Here is an 18,527-nt window from a genome sequence, read left to right as displayed (position 1 = left end):
ATGTCACAAGATCTTAAATTCCATAGAGAAGAGTGTCTGAGAAATGTGCCTTTTTCTGGTCTCAGTGGAGTAAAGCTTTTGATCTTCTGCATACTTGGATCTGGTTTCCTGCAAAGCCATGTTGCCCACATTGGTGCCAATGGCTAAAGCTGAGTTTTTTAAGGACAGCACTGGCTTAAATTCTTGTTGCATTCAGACCAGTTGCAGTCTTGTCTCTGCTCCCTTCCCCTATGAAGAGTTTGGGGAAGAAACATCATGAAAAAATATATATTCCTCCTGAGTACCTGATCCAGAGCTCAGACATTTTTGGAAGTGACTTGGCCTGATCTTTTATCTAACTGTCTAATTTAGAAAACCACAGATTGTCTGAACTTAAAGGGAATCAAAGACAAAACAAGAGTGAGGTGGCTGAGCTACGGACGCAGAGATGCAGATCTTTGTGAAGACCCTCACAGGCAAGACCATCACCCTCGAGGTCGAGCCCAGTGACACCACTGAGAATGTCAAGGCCAAAATTCAAGACAAGGAGGGCATTCCACTTGACCAGCAACGTCTGATATTTGCGGGCAAACAGCTGGAGGATGGCCGCACTCTCTTAGACTGCAACATCCAGAAAGAGTCCATCCTGCACCTGGGGCTGCACCTGTGAGGTGGCATTATTGAGCCTTCCCTCTGCCAGCTTGCCCAGAAATACAACTGCGACAAGATGATCTGCCGCAAGTGCTGTGCTCGCCTGCACCCCCGTGCTGTCAACTGCCGCAAGAAGTGAGGCCACATCAACAACCTGTGCCCCAAGAGGAAGATCAAATAAGGCTCTTCCTTCCCCCAAGGGCAGCCTCCTGCCCAGGCCCCATGGCCCTGGGGCCTCAATAAAGTGTCCCTTTCATTGACTGGAAAAAAAAAAGACAAAACAATTCAACACACCTTTTTTTTTTGCAGTTGATGAAACAGAACTAGAGAGGCTAAGTGGCTCACCCCAGTCGATATTGAATTGGTGACAGAACAAGGGCTAAGCCCAGGGCTCTCATCGGTGGTTTATTTTCTTTCAGCTGCCTGCTGATGGGGAACATTTGTGGGACTTCTTTGAATGCCATCTTGGGAAAATATAGTGAAGTAGGATCAATCCCACCCCAACTCTCTCTCTCTGTTTATGTCTCTCCCTCTCTCTCATGCACACACATAGACACACAGGGTATTCCAGTCACAGTTCCAACAGCTCTGTGACTTTGCTTGGTCACTTAGCGAGCTAAGGCTCAGGAGTGTACTCTGCTTCAGGGAGATGGTGATACCTGTGCTGGCTGTTGCATGTATTCCATGAGACGATATATGTGGAAGCCCTTCATGAGATGTAAAACCCTATAGCTAGTGTAACAGGGTGGTAGTAACAGAAGATTTTAAAGCAAAGCTCCGAAATGCTTGTTCGCACAGTTTTTTGTATAGATACAAGAAATCTCATGAGGTTGTGAATCCCGTGGTTTCATTTGCATAATTCATAACTCTGTAATATGATATTGTCTTAACCAAATAGTTAGCCTTCTCCCGGTCTTTTCTTCATCCCTTGCAGTCTTTTAAGCCAAATTCTCAATTTCAGACCTTGCTGGAAGTCCCCTTGGACCTTCGGTTTGTTATTTCAAAGCTAGGATAAAAAGAGTTTAAGATATGGACATGTCTAAGAAAAATATACTTATTGCTTTGGGCCTTTTCTTTCATTCTGTGTTATTTGGCAAGCTTGTTCTATTTGCTTGAGCTGTGGGCTGGGGGTTAGGAGACTGACTGGGTTTTGATCCCTGCTCTGCTCTGTGTCGCTTTGGACCTGGTATTTAACCACTGTAGAAAATAAAAAGGCCGGCTCAGTGGACAGCCTGTTTTGGTCAGTTCAGGCTGCCATAACAAAGTGCCATAGGTGGACTGGGAGTTTAAACAACAGAAACATACTTTTTCACAGTTCTGGTGGCTGGAAAGTGTGAGATGAGGGTGCCACCATGGTTAGGTTGTGCTGAGGGCTCCGTTTCTTGCTTGCAGATGACCATCTCCTCACTGTGCATTCACACGGCAGAGACAGACAGACAGTTGGCAAAACCTCTAGTGTCTCCTTCTCTCTCTCTCTCTCTCCCCCCCAACTTTTTTTTTTTTTTTTTTGAGATAGGATCTCACTCTGCTACCCAGGCTGAAGTGCAGTGGTGCAACCTCAGCTCACTGCAGCCTTGAGCTCCCGGGCTCAGGAGATCCTCCCGCCTCAGCCTCTCCGGTATTTGGGAACACAGGCGCACACCATCATGCCTGGCTAAATTTTTGTATTTTTTGTAGAGACAGGGATTCATCATGTTGCCCATGCTGGTCTTGAACTCCTTGACTCAAATCATCCACCTGCCTTGGCCTCCTAAATTGCTAAGATTTGAGGCATGAGCCACCACACCCAGCTGGTGTCTCTTTTTGAAAGGACAGCAGTCCCATCGTGAGGATCTCACCCTCATGATCTCATCTAAACCTAATTATTTCCCCAAGGTCTAATATTCAAATACCATCACATTGGGGGTTGCAGCTCGAAAATATTAATTATTTGAGGGGGAATACAATTTAGTCCATAGCAGGCCCCTTGCAGTCTAAAGGCTGCAAGTCTATATTACATGTGAGGTGTAATGCTAAGTACTGTGAGATACCAGAAAATTTGTAGTACAGAAAATCCAAAATACAGCTCACTCCTCAGGAGCACAGCCTGTTTGGAAAGCAAACATAACATAAAGCAATATGAGAGGAATCATGCGAAAGGAGCAGAGACAACAAGGGCCTGTAGCAGTTCGGGAGACAGAGAGAGAGAGATCAATTCCTACTGGAAGAATCAGGAAGGTCTTCCTGGAAGAGGTGGTGTTAAGTTGGATTTTGAAAGATGGCAAGATATCCACAGATGACTATGGGTATGGGGTGAGTGACAGGCAACAAGAACAAAGATGGAAAAATGCTTTTTGGAGAACAGATGAGCCTGAAGCTTAGCAGGGGATAGTCCTGGAAATACTGGTTCAGTCCACCCAGTTCTAAAAGCAAATGTGTGATGACTGGAGAACCTCTTCAGCAAATTAATAAACAAAGTGGGCTTTGGGGGAAATTAACTCAGCTACAGAGAGGAGAGTTGCTTAGGGCAGAGAGAAGATGAACAGAGAGGCCAGTTTGGAATCTAGAGATGTGGCTTGTAGATTTCTCTTAAACATCTGGAATGTATATTCAAAAAAAAAAAATCAAGCCATGGATTTCTTCACTGCTGGAAAACCACCATCACCCTTCTGGTTTTGGCTTCTGCTTTGGGTGATCAGATTTATTTCCTCTTGTCAAGAGTTATATTCCCTTTGCGTAATAGACAGAGGCTCTGGGTGCATCCGGAGAGGTGTCTGAAGTCAAGACAAGCTGTCATTTCTAAGAGCAGCCGAAACAAGGGCAAGGGCTGGCATTTCACTGGTCCCTGCATACCTCATTTCTGGGAAGGGCAGGAGTGAACTTGGTGGGGCAGGAGAGCCTGAGGCAGACTATGTTCTACATTTTGGGAGCTGTCATCCTCAGGGATGAAAGACTGTCGGTTCAGTTTTCAGTACCCTTGACATCTGCAAGTTGCTTTTGTAGCCTGAAATTCCTCAGGCCTCTTCTGCCTGGTGTAGGAAGGTTGCCACCTTGACATGAACCATCAGACTTGGCTGCCTCACTGTGTCCGGCTGCATGACAGAAGTGCCTCTGCCCTCTGCCCTGATTTTATTTATGGTTGTGTTTCACATGGGCTCAGGACAGTTCTCACAGGTTCTTTACTTAGGTTTCCTTGTTAGTGTCTGTTTCCTGCAAAGCCACTTGAGAATGCTGTTTCCTGGGGACTTTCATGCCTTCTCCCCCGTGGCTGCCCTGAACACCAATTGTCAGAGCTTCCAGTGGTGCCAGAAGATCCCAGGCCCCCTTCCGGACTCACTGTGCTGGAGCCACTCTGTCGTCTCTCCCGGGGCATTGGTGCCTCTGCTCAGGGCCCTGAAGCATGAACCTTCCTCCTTCCAGGTCGCACTCCTCATGCCAATGAACACCCAACCCCTTTGATTCAGAAGTTCTCTAGACATGGCCAGACTCTGAATACTAGTTTAAGCCAAGCCGATCCTGAGGACTCCCACCCCCACACCAGCCCCTATAAGGCATGTGGCTACTGCACTTTGTTTCTTATCCAGGTGGCAGGACAGGGAAGCAGGTGCTAGAGGCACCAGCAGCACCACTCCCAAGGTGTCAGGGGTGAAAGTGTGGCAGAAAGTTGCACAGTTGCGTGTCGATGTGAAATATCCTCCAGGGAAATTTCATTTTCAGAAATGCCAGGACTGACTGTGTTTTCATAGAACCAAGGCAGAGCTTCCGTTCTCGGAGGGTGGGCTTTGGAAACAAGACAGCCCACTGCTGAGTCCAGGAGTTGTCTCTTTGGGGCATTCAGGGAGCTCAGGGGACACTGTTGCTGGTCGGTTGCCCTGAGCAGGAACTTCTCAGGCAACATCAGGGGACTGGGGGCCCTGGGAAGGAAAGTGGGCTAGGGGAAATGCCCTCAGCTGCAGGTCAAACTGTGTCCTGGTGTTGGGTGTAACATGGTATGTAATAAAGAGTATGAATTGGTGGAACAGCTACCCTGTTTTTCCATCACAGCATGGGGCTTCTTTTCAGTTCCAAGCCTGAGAGTGAATTCTGGAAGGGTGGGGCAGGACGGACCTTTTGGGAAGAAGGCAACTCCTTTGCCATTGGGCCGGCACAGTCCCCAAAGGGTTGGCATCCCTGGGCCCTGCTGGGCAGTGGGGGCTAACGTTTTGTGTACAGAGGGCACAGGAGGCACAGGGGGCACCAGCTTTGAAGCAGCTCTTCAGCTGATGGTCAGTTATTAAACATCTCAACTGAATGGCTCTTGTGGGGAAACAAAGATGAACAGATCCCTCTCCAGGGAATTCACATTCCATTTGGGGAGACAAACAAATAAATGCTATGAAAAAAAATGCTATAACTGAGATGTCCTGTCACAGAGAGTGTTCCTCAGCAGCAGCGGGAGACAGAAGGTAGTAAACATCCCGGGTGATGGTGGCTAGGACTGCCTGTGATCTCCAGGTGGATGGGTGGGGCTTGAGGACATGGAGACAGGACCAAGCATGGGTGAGGAAGGCCATGGGGCACCCCGATGACAGGGGTGCACAGAGCGCAGCTGAGGTTGCTGATAGACGCAGAAATCCGAGGAACTGAGCTTTTCCTCAAGGTGGCAACAGTCAAGGCAGAAAGAGGGCACTGGCGTCCCAAAATGCTGACCTGGGAAGTGAGTCCCAAAGACCCCTGGACAGAGTTACCCCAATTCTGTCTGTGGGGATCTAGTTTTAGGACTTGTGTTCCAGAACGAACTCCTTCTATTTGATGGCCTTCAAAAGTGGTAGGGCCTTGTAGAAATGACTAGTTTAATAGTGTGCATTGTGCATTCACTCAGATCTCTGGTTTGGAAACATGCCCTTCTAGAAACCTTCCCTTTAAATTTAATTATTTGAATTGGTAATAGAGGCACCTAGTACAAAAGATACAAAAGGAAGGTAGATAATGAACAGTAAGTCTCCCTTCTATCCCAGGGACCCAGCCCCCCTCTCATCCTCCCTAGAGGAGCCACCGTGTTCAGTTTCTTGTGTCGTCTTCCAGGGATATTTTATGCACAACCTGGCTCTTTCTCTATACACACACCCACAGCACCTATTTAAATGTAAATAGGAACACACCATAAGGTCGTTCTGCACCTTGTTTGTTTCTCCTAGAAATATATCTGGCTCTGGTTCCGTATGAGCTCATATAGAGATTCCTCAGTTATTATAGCTTCTGCTTATTCAGAATATATGTGTCAATATGCATGTGCCTATGGACATATTCCGAATATATGTGGTGCCACAAATATACCTAACATCCATCATTTCACATGAGTAAAGTACTTGTAAAGGGCAATAAGTTTCCAGAAGAAGAGTTGTTGGATCACCTTGTAATGAATTTAAACTTCAGGTAAGCATCACCAGGTTGCTTTCTGTAATGGTCATATCTCTTTCCATGCCCACCAGAAATGTCTGAGAGTGCCTGTTGCTCCACACTCTTACCAACAGATTCTGTTTTTAAACCTCTTGATCTTTGCCACACTGATTGGTGAAAAAATGTTTTCTCATGGCAGTTACCATTTGTGTTTCCTAATATTTTGACAGAAATTGAGCATCTTAAAGAGTACTTTGAAAAATCCTGTACCACTTCAGTCCTTTTTGAAGTAGGCAGAGGACAGAAGGGAACAATATTCAGAAAACAGAGGTCCCAGTCAGCTGAGAGATAATTGTAATAAGTTCCTTGAGGACAACCATGTATCCTTTTCCTTTTTATCTTTGTTGGCACACAAAATTCACTATAAATGTGTGTCAGATTGAATTTGTGTCACTTTGGTGTAAGAGGGGAAACTTTTTTCATATCTGCCCTTCAGACTTTGATGTTTCCCTTTCAAGAGTTTGAAAGTGCTTTCCTGGAAAAATTCTGTTCAAAGAGTTCAAGTTTCATTTCTTGTCACAATGTTACTGCTTGAAGGTCCCATTCATCTGTTATCTCCATGACTTTCTTGTTGTCTTTCCTAAATCATCGTGTATCTGTGAGGAAGGTGTCAGAACTGCATTAATCTCAGAATATGAGGAGAAAACATTTTGTGAATGACATGGACTCCAAATCTTGAAGGAGTGTTTCTCTATAGCCTGTATTTGCTGCCGAATTTTTCATATTGCATTAGCCAATATTAAATGTCAGTGAGTTACAGCTCTTTGGTGCATTCACCTTAACTCTAGAACATTTACCAAAGGAGTTATGATCATGGGATCCCATGGGAAACATTAGTATTATAATCTACGTTACTGCCAGTATTGGAAATTTTATTAGAATGCAGTATGATATATCAAGATCTCTACAAAAATGAATCGTTTTTGCAATTTGACTTTGCAACCGTTAAAACTTTCCATAAACATAGATCCATGCATACAATAAAGAGCATACAACATGAAGCTTTTTGTACACTCAAAATATTTCAAATTTTAGGATAAAAATCTTAGTGGTAATAAATTGGATATCTATGTCCCTTGCCCTGCCCCCTTAGGAATGAAAAAATATCTGTTTTTAGTTACCAAGTTTTATGCTGGAAGCCATGTTAAAAAAGATTATGGACAACCTTATTTCCTTTCTTCTTTCCTCCCTTTCTTTTTTCTTCTTCCTTCTTTGGTCATATATTAGGCAGCTACCATATACTGGCCACTGGGATAGAGTCAGAAGTGTATGTAATTGTGCTTATAAATATGACTGTTTTCACAGTCTTTGCAAGGGCAAATTATTTTCTTTTTCTGTAAACCCTTTTGTTGGCAACAAACATGAAGGAAGGAGCTGATCCCACAGCCTAAGACTGGTGGTAAAACACCACTTTCTTGTACAAAAATCTCACATTCACAGAGGTGCCAGAGTGCTTGAAATTCTACCACTAGAGTTTTTGTCCATTTGGTTTAAAGTATTAGCCCAGAAAGTCCCTGTTCAAGTGCAAGTCTATAACTTGGGATAAATAACATACACTGATGTGTACTGAGATGTTTGAGATTTAAAAAATTATACAATTAACTATCATCTAGCAGAGAACTGACTCCTAAGGAAAGGGAAACACCAGGTTGGTGACGCCTGATGGTGGAAGGGATGGACCAGAACATGGAATATTGCTGGGGATTTGTGAGAGTGCACAAGACCAGGGCCCTATAACCTAGATGTATAGACATTGCTCCATTGTCTCTGGATAGTAGAAAACCAGGCCATTGTGGTGTCACCTCGTTCCTTCTCTGGGTATCTGTCTGTCTCCCTTGGATGGTGACTGGAATTTGCTGAGTTAACTCCCTGCCACTAATTAAGACTAACCTCCCTAGGTGGCCTATACCCCATTTCCAACTCAAACTCTCACCCAGGTGTCCTCTCCTCTGTTGACCCTAAGCCATGAGGAATTATTTGCTGTTTCCCCCTAAAACCAGCCTAATGCACTTCTTTCCATTGCCTCTGCTCACACTAATTTGTACTGAGGTTGGTTTGCCTGCCCCATACCAATCTGTTTTTTAAGTCTCAGTTTGAGAATCACCACTTCTTGAAGACTTTCATGACTTTGCCATCTTCACACCTGCTTCAAGTAGAGCAGACTACTCCCTTCTTTGGGAACTCCATGAATTCTAGAACACTTCTAGCACAGCATCTATAACTTTTTATAGCACTTACTGGTTTACCTTTCTGTTTCTTTACTAGATTCTAATCACCGTGAGGGCAAGGACTATGTCAAATATATCTCAGTATCCCTAGCTTCTTTTAACACTTGGCAGGTAATGTATGCTTAATGCTTTTTGGCTGAACAAATAACAAATGACTCAATATCTTAGAGAGGGGACCTAGTGATATATAGGATAATTAATAGATTATGGACATGGGGGTCTTGCTTCTTGAAAACTCCATTTGATTAGGTATTTCTTGAGCACTTAACACTTGTGTCGCTATGACTTAGTCACAGCTCCCACTTGCTATCAGCCTTATACACTATTTAATGTAATCTTCAGCACAACCTAAGAGGTATGTATTATTATCCCTGTTTTTTTTGGATGAGGAAATTGAGACTTGGCAAGATTAAGTAATTCACTTAGAATTACACAGCTATTCAAAATTTCAGGCCAAGTCCATGCGAGTCCAACACACTTGCTTTTCCTTAACTGCTGCATGAAGCTAGGTACTGCAGAGGATGTAAAGGTGCTGCAAGCACTTCACAGTCTAATGACAGAGGACAAGCACTTCACAGTCTAATGGCAGAGGACAAGCATATGCCGTGAACTCTTCTAATTCCAGGCACTGGATATCTGCTACAATAAGGGTACAAACAAAAAGGCTGATAACCACATTTGTATATATACAGAGTTGCCTAGTTTTACTGTCATGATATATAATTAATCTTTATTCATGTATCTCATAAGCAGAGATGAAGAAAAATTCATCAAAACTGGAAGCACACACATCAGGTTGCTACATTAGCATGCTTTGGTTTTGTGCAGAGAACCAAATTCCAGCCAACGATCACTGGTCCAGGGCTTGCCCAGCTCAGGTGGTATCTGTGGGTGACATAGCCTGAGTTGTGCCTTTGTTTGAATTACTAGCCTTGGCACCAAGGATTCAAACATGGAATAGACTGGCAGGACCGTGGTAGTAGATTAGAATATCTTTGTTAACTTAGAAGTTGTGTGAGGTTGAATTGGAACCAAATCACGCTGAGGTCCTTCAGAATAGATGGTGTGTATATACTAATGAACAAATTGGATGGTTCTTGTGGGAAAGGCACCAACAGTGAATGGGAACACAGCCAAGTGAACACATGAAGACTAAAAATTTGGAAAACTCAGGGAATGGCTATTTGGGGCAAACAGTGGGAAAACATATGGCCACTTAGACTAGACCACCCAGTTGGATCTGCTGATGTGCAAATCACTGTGGTGTGGAGACTTCCCCAGCCAGCCCCATCTCCCCATCTCCTCAAAAAAGGTCTTGAGTGACAGAGGGTCTGGATACAGGGGGCTGATGGTCATCAGGAGAGGAATTCCAGTGGGGTCATCCTGAGGCTAACTTGTTCCCAGTCAAGATGACTTTCTGAGAGGTTGTTCTAGGAGATGATCTGTGCTTTCAGTTTGTTCTTGAGAGGTCTGAGGGGTTAGCTGAAGAGAGGAACCAAAGCAGTTAGGATTAGACTCTGTTGAGGTAGCAGAAACCCCATCATAATAGTGGCTTAATCCTGTGTTAGTTTGCTAAGGATAAAAAATTAAAATTAAAAAAAAAAACCATAAAAAACTAGTGGCTTAAATTATTAAAAAAAAGTCTATTTCTCTTTCTCATAAGAGAAGCCCAGGTATGGCCATGTGTGGTGGCTCACGCCTGTAATCCCAGCACTTTGGGAGGCTGAGGCGGGTGGATCATGAGGTCAGGAGATCGTGACCATCCTGGCTAACATGGTGAAACCCCATCTCTACTAAAAATACAAAAAAAATTAGCCAGGCGTGGTGGTGGGCACCTGTAGTCCCAGCCACTTTGGAGGCTGAGGCAGGAGAATGGCGTGAACCTGGGAGGCAGAACTTGCAGTGAGCCGAGATTGCACCACTGCACTCCAGACTGGGCGACTGAGCAAGACTCCATCTCAAAAAAAAAAAAAGAAGCCCAAATGTGTCAGCTTAGAACACGATTTTACTCTATAATGTCAGGGACCCAGTTCCCTTCTATCCTGCTCAGCATGTAGCTTCCACTTCATGACCCAAAACGGCTGCAGAAGTTCTTGTAATCACATCCTTATTCCAGCAGTAAAAAGGAGAAAAAGACAAAGAAGCACATGCTCCCTCCCTTTAAACATAGTTCCTAGATGTTGTACCCAGCACCTCCTGTAGTTGCACACCTAGGTGCAAGGGAGACAGAGAACTATAGTTTTACTCAGAGTGACCACATGTCCAGCCAGAAATCAGAGGTTCTTTTATTAAAGAAGAAAGAAAGAAAAGATTTTATAGGACAACCATCAGTCTTTGCTACATTAAAGCAGACAGGAGGAACCTCCTGGAGTTCTTTGGGTGGTAGCAGTAGTACATTGAGTTGGGGCTGGGATCCCAGGGCTGGTAATTCTAGATCTGCATCTTGGGCCTGAACAGGAATTGCTGTGTGCTTGAGTCGAAGAGAAGGCAAGGAGGACAGAAAGGGAGTTTGTTTCCTGAAGCATGGCACATAACAAGCACTTGGCTCCTGGGTAGACCCTCCATGTGGATCAGCAACATTTCCTGAGACATGATCCTCAGAGCAGCAGTTCTGCAAAATGGTAGAAGGTATGACTCAAAAGGCAAGGGCCATGGTAAAACAAGTTGGTGCAACACCAATTTATGGGCAGTTAAGCAGGCCACTTAACAGTGAGAAGCCTTAGGACCTTCAATGTGGACTAATGAGCACTACAGAATTCCACCCAAGAGTGGAATGTGGCACACAGCATCTCCCCTCCTCAAGACACATCTCCAGTGTCCTGTGGAATAATGTGCCCCATGGATTCTCAGAGATCGGCAGGACAAGGAACTCTGAAGTTGCGTTGCCCGATGCCACCTCTGACAATGTGTGTGATGGCAGGTTGGTGCCACAGAGGGAGATTTGGTGGGGCAGCAAAGAGCAGAAGATGCTGAGGCTCACGTTGAAAAAGGAGGGAAAACCAGGCCTTACAGAGAAGTTCTTTACAGGCAAAACAAGCGGGCAAAGACGTGAGGATTAAAGTAGAAACTCCTGAATAAAATCAGTGTGGAAAGAACCATGATAGATACTTCTCCCAGAATGGCAGAGAGAGGGGGCCTGATCGACCCCACCGAGGCAGTGACCAGCCACATGCTAAGCCCTGCAGGAGCGGTGGGCTCCTTCCATCTGCAACCTCTGGGGCAACCACAAGAGCTGCAGCTGCTCAGGGGAAACTGCAAGCTAAGACATTTAACTGCAAGCTGCTAAGACATTTAGTCCTCTTGAAATCCATAGTGATTGTCTTTCCCTCAGATTTAAAACTTTGCTCTCAGACAAAACTTGTCCGATCCCCTAAAAGGTGTAGAGAAAGAAACTTTGGTAGTAGTGATTGGCAGAGGTGGTGGTGATGCTCAAATATGGTGGAAAGGTGGGCCCGGCCTCCTGATCTTCCCCTTTTCTCTCCATGGGCTTCTTGGCATTACCTGTGTGATAGGAGCAGGTCTATTTCTTTGCTAATTCCCCTTCGGCAGGGTGCAGAACAGTTGGGGGAGGGACAAAAGAAAAGGTTAAGAGAGAATATCATTTTTCTCTTGCAACACACACCCCTACCCCTTCATCATACATTCTCCTACTTCTGACTCTATCTTTCCACTATTACAGAAATCTGCTTATTTGACACAATCTTCTGAATGCCTGCTTTCCCTCCCAATTTTTTGCGTTCCTATTGTGTACTTTGTCCTTACGGGTTGTTTAGAGCTTGCCTCTTGGTTTCTGTAAATGTTGAGAGGACGCAGTTATGGCTTTGTGAAACTGGGCCCCCCAGTGGAGCCACAGTGGTGGCCCAGGCTGGAGGTGGGGCCGGTTCTGGGCTGTGACTGAGGAACAGGTACTAGAAGAGGCCTGAAGTTCCTATGCGTACAAACTTGCCCCAGTTACCTTCAGCCTCCTGAAAGCCACCCATGTGATTATTTTAACCTGATTTCACTGGAGCTTGCTAGATTTTACTTGCTGATTTTACTGGATATGGTCAAGGTGAGAATTAGGGGTAAAGGCAAAGAGACATAAATCCCCTTTCCTGGTGCCCCTCACACTGACCCGGGCACTACGCAGCTCTGCAGAGTGGAGCAGAAAATTCCTTAGCCTTGATTTTTTCTATGTTCATTGGAATTATAAAATGGAGAGCAATTGTAAGTTCTGAGAGAGCCTCTAGTTTCTGCATTTGAAGATTGGTACTACTGCTTGTATTTCTAGATTGACTTGATATGACCTCATAACTTTACCAGAGTTTCCCTAGGGACACTGTTCCATGCCAAGTTTGTCACACTAGGTATGATAATTTGCTCCAAAGCTGTGGAAAACTAGCAAAAGGACAGATAAAGAATTCACCAATGTATAATTCAAGCCTAGGCTGATATTTATTGGATTCATAAGGCTGAATTACTGATAAAAAGAGGGGAAATGAGCAGAATTGTCAGTGCCGTTAATACTGTGTGCCAAAGGGCAGAGGCACTTATACAGCTGGAGAGGACAATAAAAAACATAAGCACGTTAAGGACTGTAGAGGCTCAGTCACCTCTGGCCAGTGTGGCTCAAATAAATCTATATGGGACCCCAAACTTGAGACTTGATAAATGTGCCACTTCATTTCTCTGAGCTGTGTAGTCCATATGGGGCCAAACATGTCAACACTTCAGACCACATCATTTCTGATTTTAGAATTTTTCCAAACGCAGCGGGTATTAAAACCCCAAATCTTGCATGCAAGAAGAAAACTTCTGTGGACGTACCAAGCAAAATGTTCAGCTGCCCGTGACTGCAGAGCGGGAAGACAATACAAGCATTTACAGGCTGGGCCTCCTGGAATCCTCGTTGAGAAGTGTTGGTTGGAGGAGCCTCCATAGACGCCTGCCCACCTCCCGTCCCCAGTCCCAGACTCCACTCTTCTTTCAAATGTCACACGTCAACAGAAGCAGAAGGCTGCTTGCTTTCTCTGAATGAGAAAAATAGCCTCAGATTTTGCGATTTGTGTGGAGCAGGGAATTTAAACATTTTAAGTTTAATTTCTTGTGATTTACCTTCATGAAGTATTTTGGAATCAATCCACATTCAGCTCCCCTCCTATTGCTTAGCCCTTCCTAAGTGGTGCATAACTTTTAGGTCTGGAACAGTTTCAAAACACATGAAGAACTCACTTTTACTGAGCCACTTGGTTTTCAATCATAAATGTCAACATACATAATATACGTAGCACTGTCTCACATAACACAATTAAAACATGTAAATACAGGGTCTTTCAGTTAAATCAACTGTGTGAACAAATATACTATTGAATGTTTTACATATGTGCATCTTTAAAAATCATAAACATGCACATCTGTTTAAGTTTTGTGTCTACAAAGTTCACACACAAGTAAAAGTTGGTGATATTATTTTCTGTACCCAAACTGTTTAAAAAGTATGTGTTTGTATATGTAGAAAATTCAGGCACAATCTAAAAGCCATATATGTTTCCATCCATATATATGTAAAGTTAAATTACCCATTTTACTTGGCATTTACATCCTTTGTGAACAATATCCTTAAAGGTTGGTTTTTATTGTTTATACTATGCCTGCTGAGATCTGCTAAATATAATTGTGATTTTTGAGGGATTAAGGTAAAACCAGATCTCTGATGCAAACTCAGACCACACCCTCCTCTGGGCCAACTCTGTGAAGCAGGCTGGGAAGCAGCAGTCACATGATGTGAGTGGGGACTCAGTGACACCAGAGGCCGCCTCTTCTGGTAAATATTAGTACATCCTGGACACACTGCTGAGAGCTGCCAGTCACACTGCCATTTCTATGGCAGCTGCGGGGCCTGCAGAGGCCAACTTTCTGTCAGGCAGCTCAGCACACAAGCTCAGAAGCTGGGTGTGGAAAGGAAGATGTTTTAATTCTCACATCTACTTCATTAAAGTCAACACATTTTGTGGGTGTCAGTTTCTATCATGCTGCAAAATAATCAACACTTTAAAAAATGTTTGAAGAAGTTGGGATTTGGTAACCATTCTAAACAAACCAGGACCACACCACAAACACATTGGTATTGGGGCCCCTAAATGCAAAGTGACCTCATGTGCTAGAGGGAAGTGATCTCATGGATCCTGATCCACTGCTGCAAATACCCAGAAAACCCTCAGGGCTTACATTCATGAGCCTGAGGCCCAAGCACCCTCCATCTCTCTTTCACTCTTCAATGAAAAGAGTAAGTTGGACAAATATACATTATTCCAGTCATAGGATGTCCTATGGTAGCGGGTCACGCACTAATCTCTTGGTCCATAAGACCCAGAGAGGCTGTGATTTGCTCAAAGTCAGAGACAGGTCTAGAATCCGGGTCCAGTAACCTTTTAAAATTTTAATTAATATTTGTTTGGAGCAGTTTTCAGTTTACAGAAAAAATTGAACCAAAAGTACATACAGTTTTCATAGGTCCCTTCTTCCACCCACCCCAAATTCCCCTGTTTTTACTATCTGGCATTAGTGTGGCACATTTGTTACAATTGATGAGCCAATATTGACATATTATTAACTAAAGTTCATAGTTTACATTAGGGTTCATTCTCTGTGTTGTGCATCCTATGGGTTTGACAAATGTATAATGACACGTATCTGCCATTATAGTATTGTACAGAATAGTTCCACTGCCCTAAAAATCCTCTGCCTCTTCATCCTACTCTTCCTGTAACTGCTGACAACCACTGGTCTTTTTACAGTCTCCATAGTTTTGCTTTTTCCCAAATGTCATATAGTTGGAGTCACACAGTATGTAGCTTCTTTCTTAGTTCTTCTAAGATGAACTTCTTTCACTTAGCAGTATGCATTTAAGTTCCCTCCAGGTATCTTGGTGGCTTGATAACTCTTTTCATCACTGAATAAGTACAGCCATCACATGGTTGTATTGGTTTGATCTATTTACATATTGAAGGACATCTTGGTTGCTTGCAAGTGTTGGCAGTCATGAATAAAGCTGCTCTTACTGTAGCACATTCCTTCCACATGGACTCAATGTCAAATGTCAAGACTTTGCAAAATCGATTCCTAACAATGGTTGCATTTGGCAATGTTTGGGCCTCATCAAACCTTTGAGTATTATCTGCCCTGTGTAAACTCTGCTTCCAAGAGACTCTTCTATTCTATCTCTGAACCATCCCTAATATAACACACCCATTCCAGAGTTGTTCTTTTATTCGTATCCCTTTATCCTATTTAGAATGTTTTTTTTCCCTTTGGTTTTCCAATCTGTATCCTACTCATCCAGGCCTGTTCACATCCTGCCTCTGCTGTGGCAGTCTTCCCTGGATTCCCACAATTTTAAGGCAAAAACTCTAGAAAGAAAATGGGAGGAAAGAGAAGTGAGTAATTTACTTTCTCAATGACAAAATCCCCTCAACATGGAGAAGAGCAGTCAGACAGATGTGCTTCGAATCCTTGCTCCACTACCTTACTGGATCTGTGCCCTTAGGCAAGTTACTTAACGTCTTGAAGTTCAGTTTTTCCATCTATAAAACGGGTTGAACACTATCAACATTTTGAGTTACTGTGAAGATCTATGTAAAGTGCTCAGAGTACTTCTGACACCAATAAATGATGATGCTCTCCTCTTGCCCCACTTCCTCCTTATCACTATCATCTCCAAATCCAGAAATGATCTCTCCCTCTTCTGCATCCTCACAGCCTTCTATGTGTGTCCTTGTCATGTCTCCAAACTAGAATACATGCATGTGGGGCTGCTTAACTCCTTTGGCATGCACAGTGCCAGGGGCAGGCTTTTTGCGTGTATTCCTTTACATTTTAAATTGGTGAGGTTAAACAGCACTAATCCCTGTGTTTGTAGAACCCTGTTCCAGCTAACCTCTTTCTGTCTGTGTGGGTAACATCCCTAAATACCCTTTTTTTCTGGGGCAGGAGAATAGATCAAACTATTTCTGAAATAGGGAGAGGACTGTCAATCTCGGCGGGGAGTCAGGGGATGTCTGAGAATTTGCGGCTAGGGTGCACCTATGTTTTTCTTTCAGTTACTCATGGCTGAGGATCCAGTTGGAGGATAAATCAGACCCTTCTGTCTTCTCTCTCTGGTTTTGTATCCTCGATTCAGGCTAATGCTGGGGAAGGAAATTGAGAGGAAAGCCCAGCTTTGAAACCACATGATGAGTTTTATTGGGGCAAGAAAGTTATAACTGTGGTGAGATTAGAAAAACAAATAACTTGTGTGTAAGTGACCTCCCACCAATCTGGTGATACCTGAGGGTAGCAAATGTAGAAACAGTGCAGTGTTATTTATGCACCTTTCCTAATCACTGTGGGACCTGGGACCTCCAGGAATCATTGAGTCTGTCTTTTGTGCAGGGCACATAATTGGTTTTGGGTTTTATAGTACAGGCCAGCAAACCTTTTCTGTCATGGGCCAGATAGTAAATATTTAGGCTTTGGGGGCCATATAGTCTCTGTCAAAATTAATCTGCTGCTATATTGCAAAAGTGACAATGGCCAATATGTAAACAAGTGGGTGTGGCTGGATCCCAGTAAAATTTTATTTATGGATATTAAATTTAAATGTCACATAATTTTCATGGGTCACAAATAATATTCATTTTGTTTCCTCTCAACCATTTAAACATGTAACAAGCAGTCATAGCTTGTTGGCTGTACAAAAGTAGGTGGCAGATGCATTAAGCTGCAGGTTGCTGATCCCCACCTTACAATATCATGTGGAAAACTGGCTTAGGCAGAGTTGGGGTGAATCAGGTATAATTTTTTGGTGGGGTGAAGGGAAAATGATGTAAGAGGAATTTGATACCCCTTTGTCTTCTTGCTTTCATTCTGAACATTAACCCATAGATCGATCATGTCACCTCAAACTAAATTGATCATTAGTGCAGTATTTCTCAGCATTGGCATTGTTGACATTTTGAGCCAGATAATTCTTTGCCGAGGTGGGGGGTGTGGGGGTGGGGTTCTATGCATTATAGATTTAGTAGCATCCCTGACCTCCACTAGTTAGATGCCAGTAGCTCCTCTCCTCTCCGCAGTTTGATAACCAAACACAACTCCAGACATTGCCATGCACCCAGCTGAGAACCACTGAGCAAGTGAAACAGCCTCAGAATGACAGGAAATTCAGCAAACCCTTAGCAACCAACTAACTGGGATGGAGGAGAAGCACGCATGTATGTGTGTGCACATGTGCCTGTGCGTGGGTATCTCCAGACAGGGCAGCCTTCTCTGGATTCCCACAAATTTCAGGCAAATCTGGAAAGAATATGGGAGGAAAGAGAAGTGAGTAATTTACCTTCTTAATGACAAAAGTGTAATCACAAATAATGCGTTGCCTGAAGGGGGCACTCCCTCAGAGAAGACTCCAGTCCAGTCATTAGCAGGGTGTTTCTAATTATCAAATAATCAAGTCAGGCTCCACAGTGAGTAAACGGGGCTCCAGGCTTTTAATAAGGCCCTTATTGTGTGATTACCCTTTGAATGCCAATTGAAAGTTTTTCTGTTTTTAGTAGAGGACAAATATTTCATTCTTTCTGTGAAAAAGAAACCTCGGTAGGAATTGAATCATTTCACTTCCTGACCAGCACAGAAAAAAAAGATAAAGAAAGGAGAAAAAAAACATGTCTTTTTTTAAAGGAGGCAATGGAATGCTTGAATTCAAAGAAAAAGTTGCATGTACTGCTTTAACCTGGGTTTTCAGTTTTTTTTTTTTTTTTGAAATGGAGTCTTGCTCTGTCGCCCAGACTGGAGTGCATGCACAATCTCGGCTCACTGCAACCTCTGCCTCCTGGGCTCAAGTGATTCTCCTGCCTCAGCCTCCTGAGTAGCTGGGATTACAGGCACGCACCACCGTGCCCAGCTAATTTTTGTATTTTTAGTAGAGATGGAGTTTCACCATGTCACCTAGGCTGGTCTTGAACTCCTGACCTCAGGTGATCCACCCGCCTTGGCCTCCCTGGGTTTTCAGTTATTAACAGAAAATGTTGAACCGAGACCTGTGGTAGTGAAGAGACTGGAGATTGTTTAGAGTGTGGCCTTCAGGGTATTATGAAATGCTATCTATGATAGATATTGTATTGAGAACTTATTTAAACACACAAAAAAGCATGGACTGACTGAGACAGTTGGCATAGCTTTTTACCATTCTGTACTCGTTCTTAGTAATTGCAGATGAAACTGACATAGAGATGAGTA

The 18,527-nt window shown here is 43.7% G+C and overlaps 1 pseudogene; it reads left to right on the top strand.

Moving 5' to 3' along the window:
• Nucleotides 1–424: 424 nt before the first annotated feature.
• LOC100974153 (ubiquitin-ribosomal protein eL40 fusion protein-like) lies at nt 425–811 on the top strand (annotated as a pseudogene).
• Nucleotides 812–18,527: the final 17,716 nt, after the last annotated feature.

The sequence above is a fragment of the Pan paniscus genome, chromosome 6 (assembly GCF_029289425.2).
Source record: "Pan paniscus chromosome 6, NHGRI_mPanPan1-v2.0_pri, whole genome shotgun sequence".
NCBI classification, from domain to species: Eukaryota; Metazoa; Chordata; class Mammalia; order Primates; family Hominidae; genus Pan; species Pan paniscus.
This window is presented reverse-complemented; position numbering and strand designations above follow the sequence as displayed.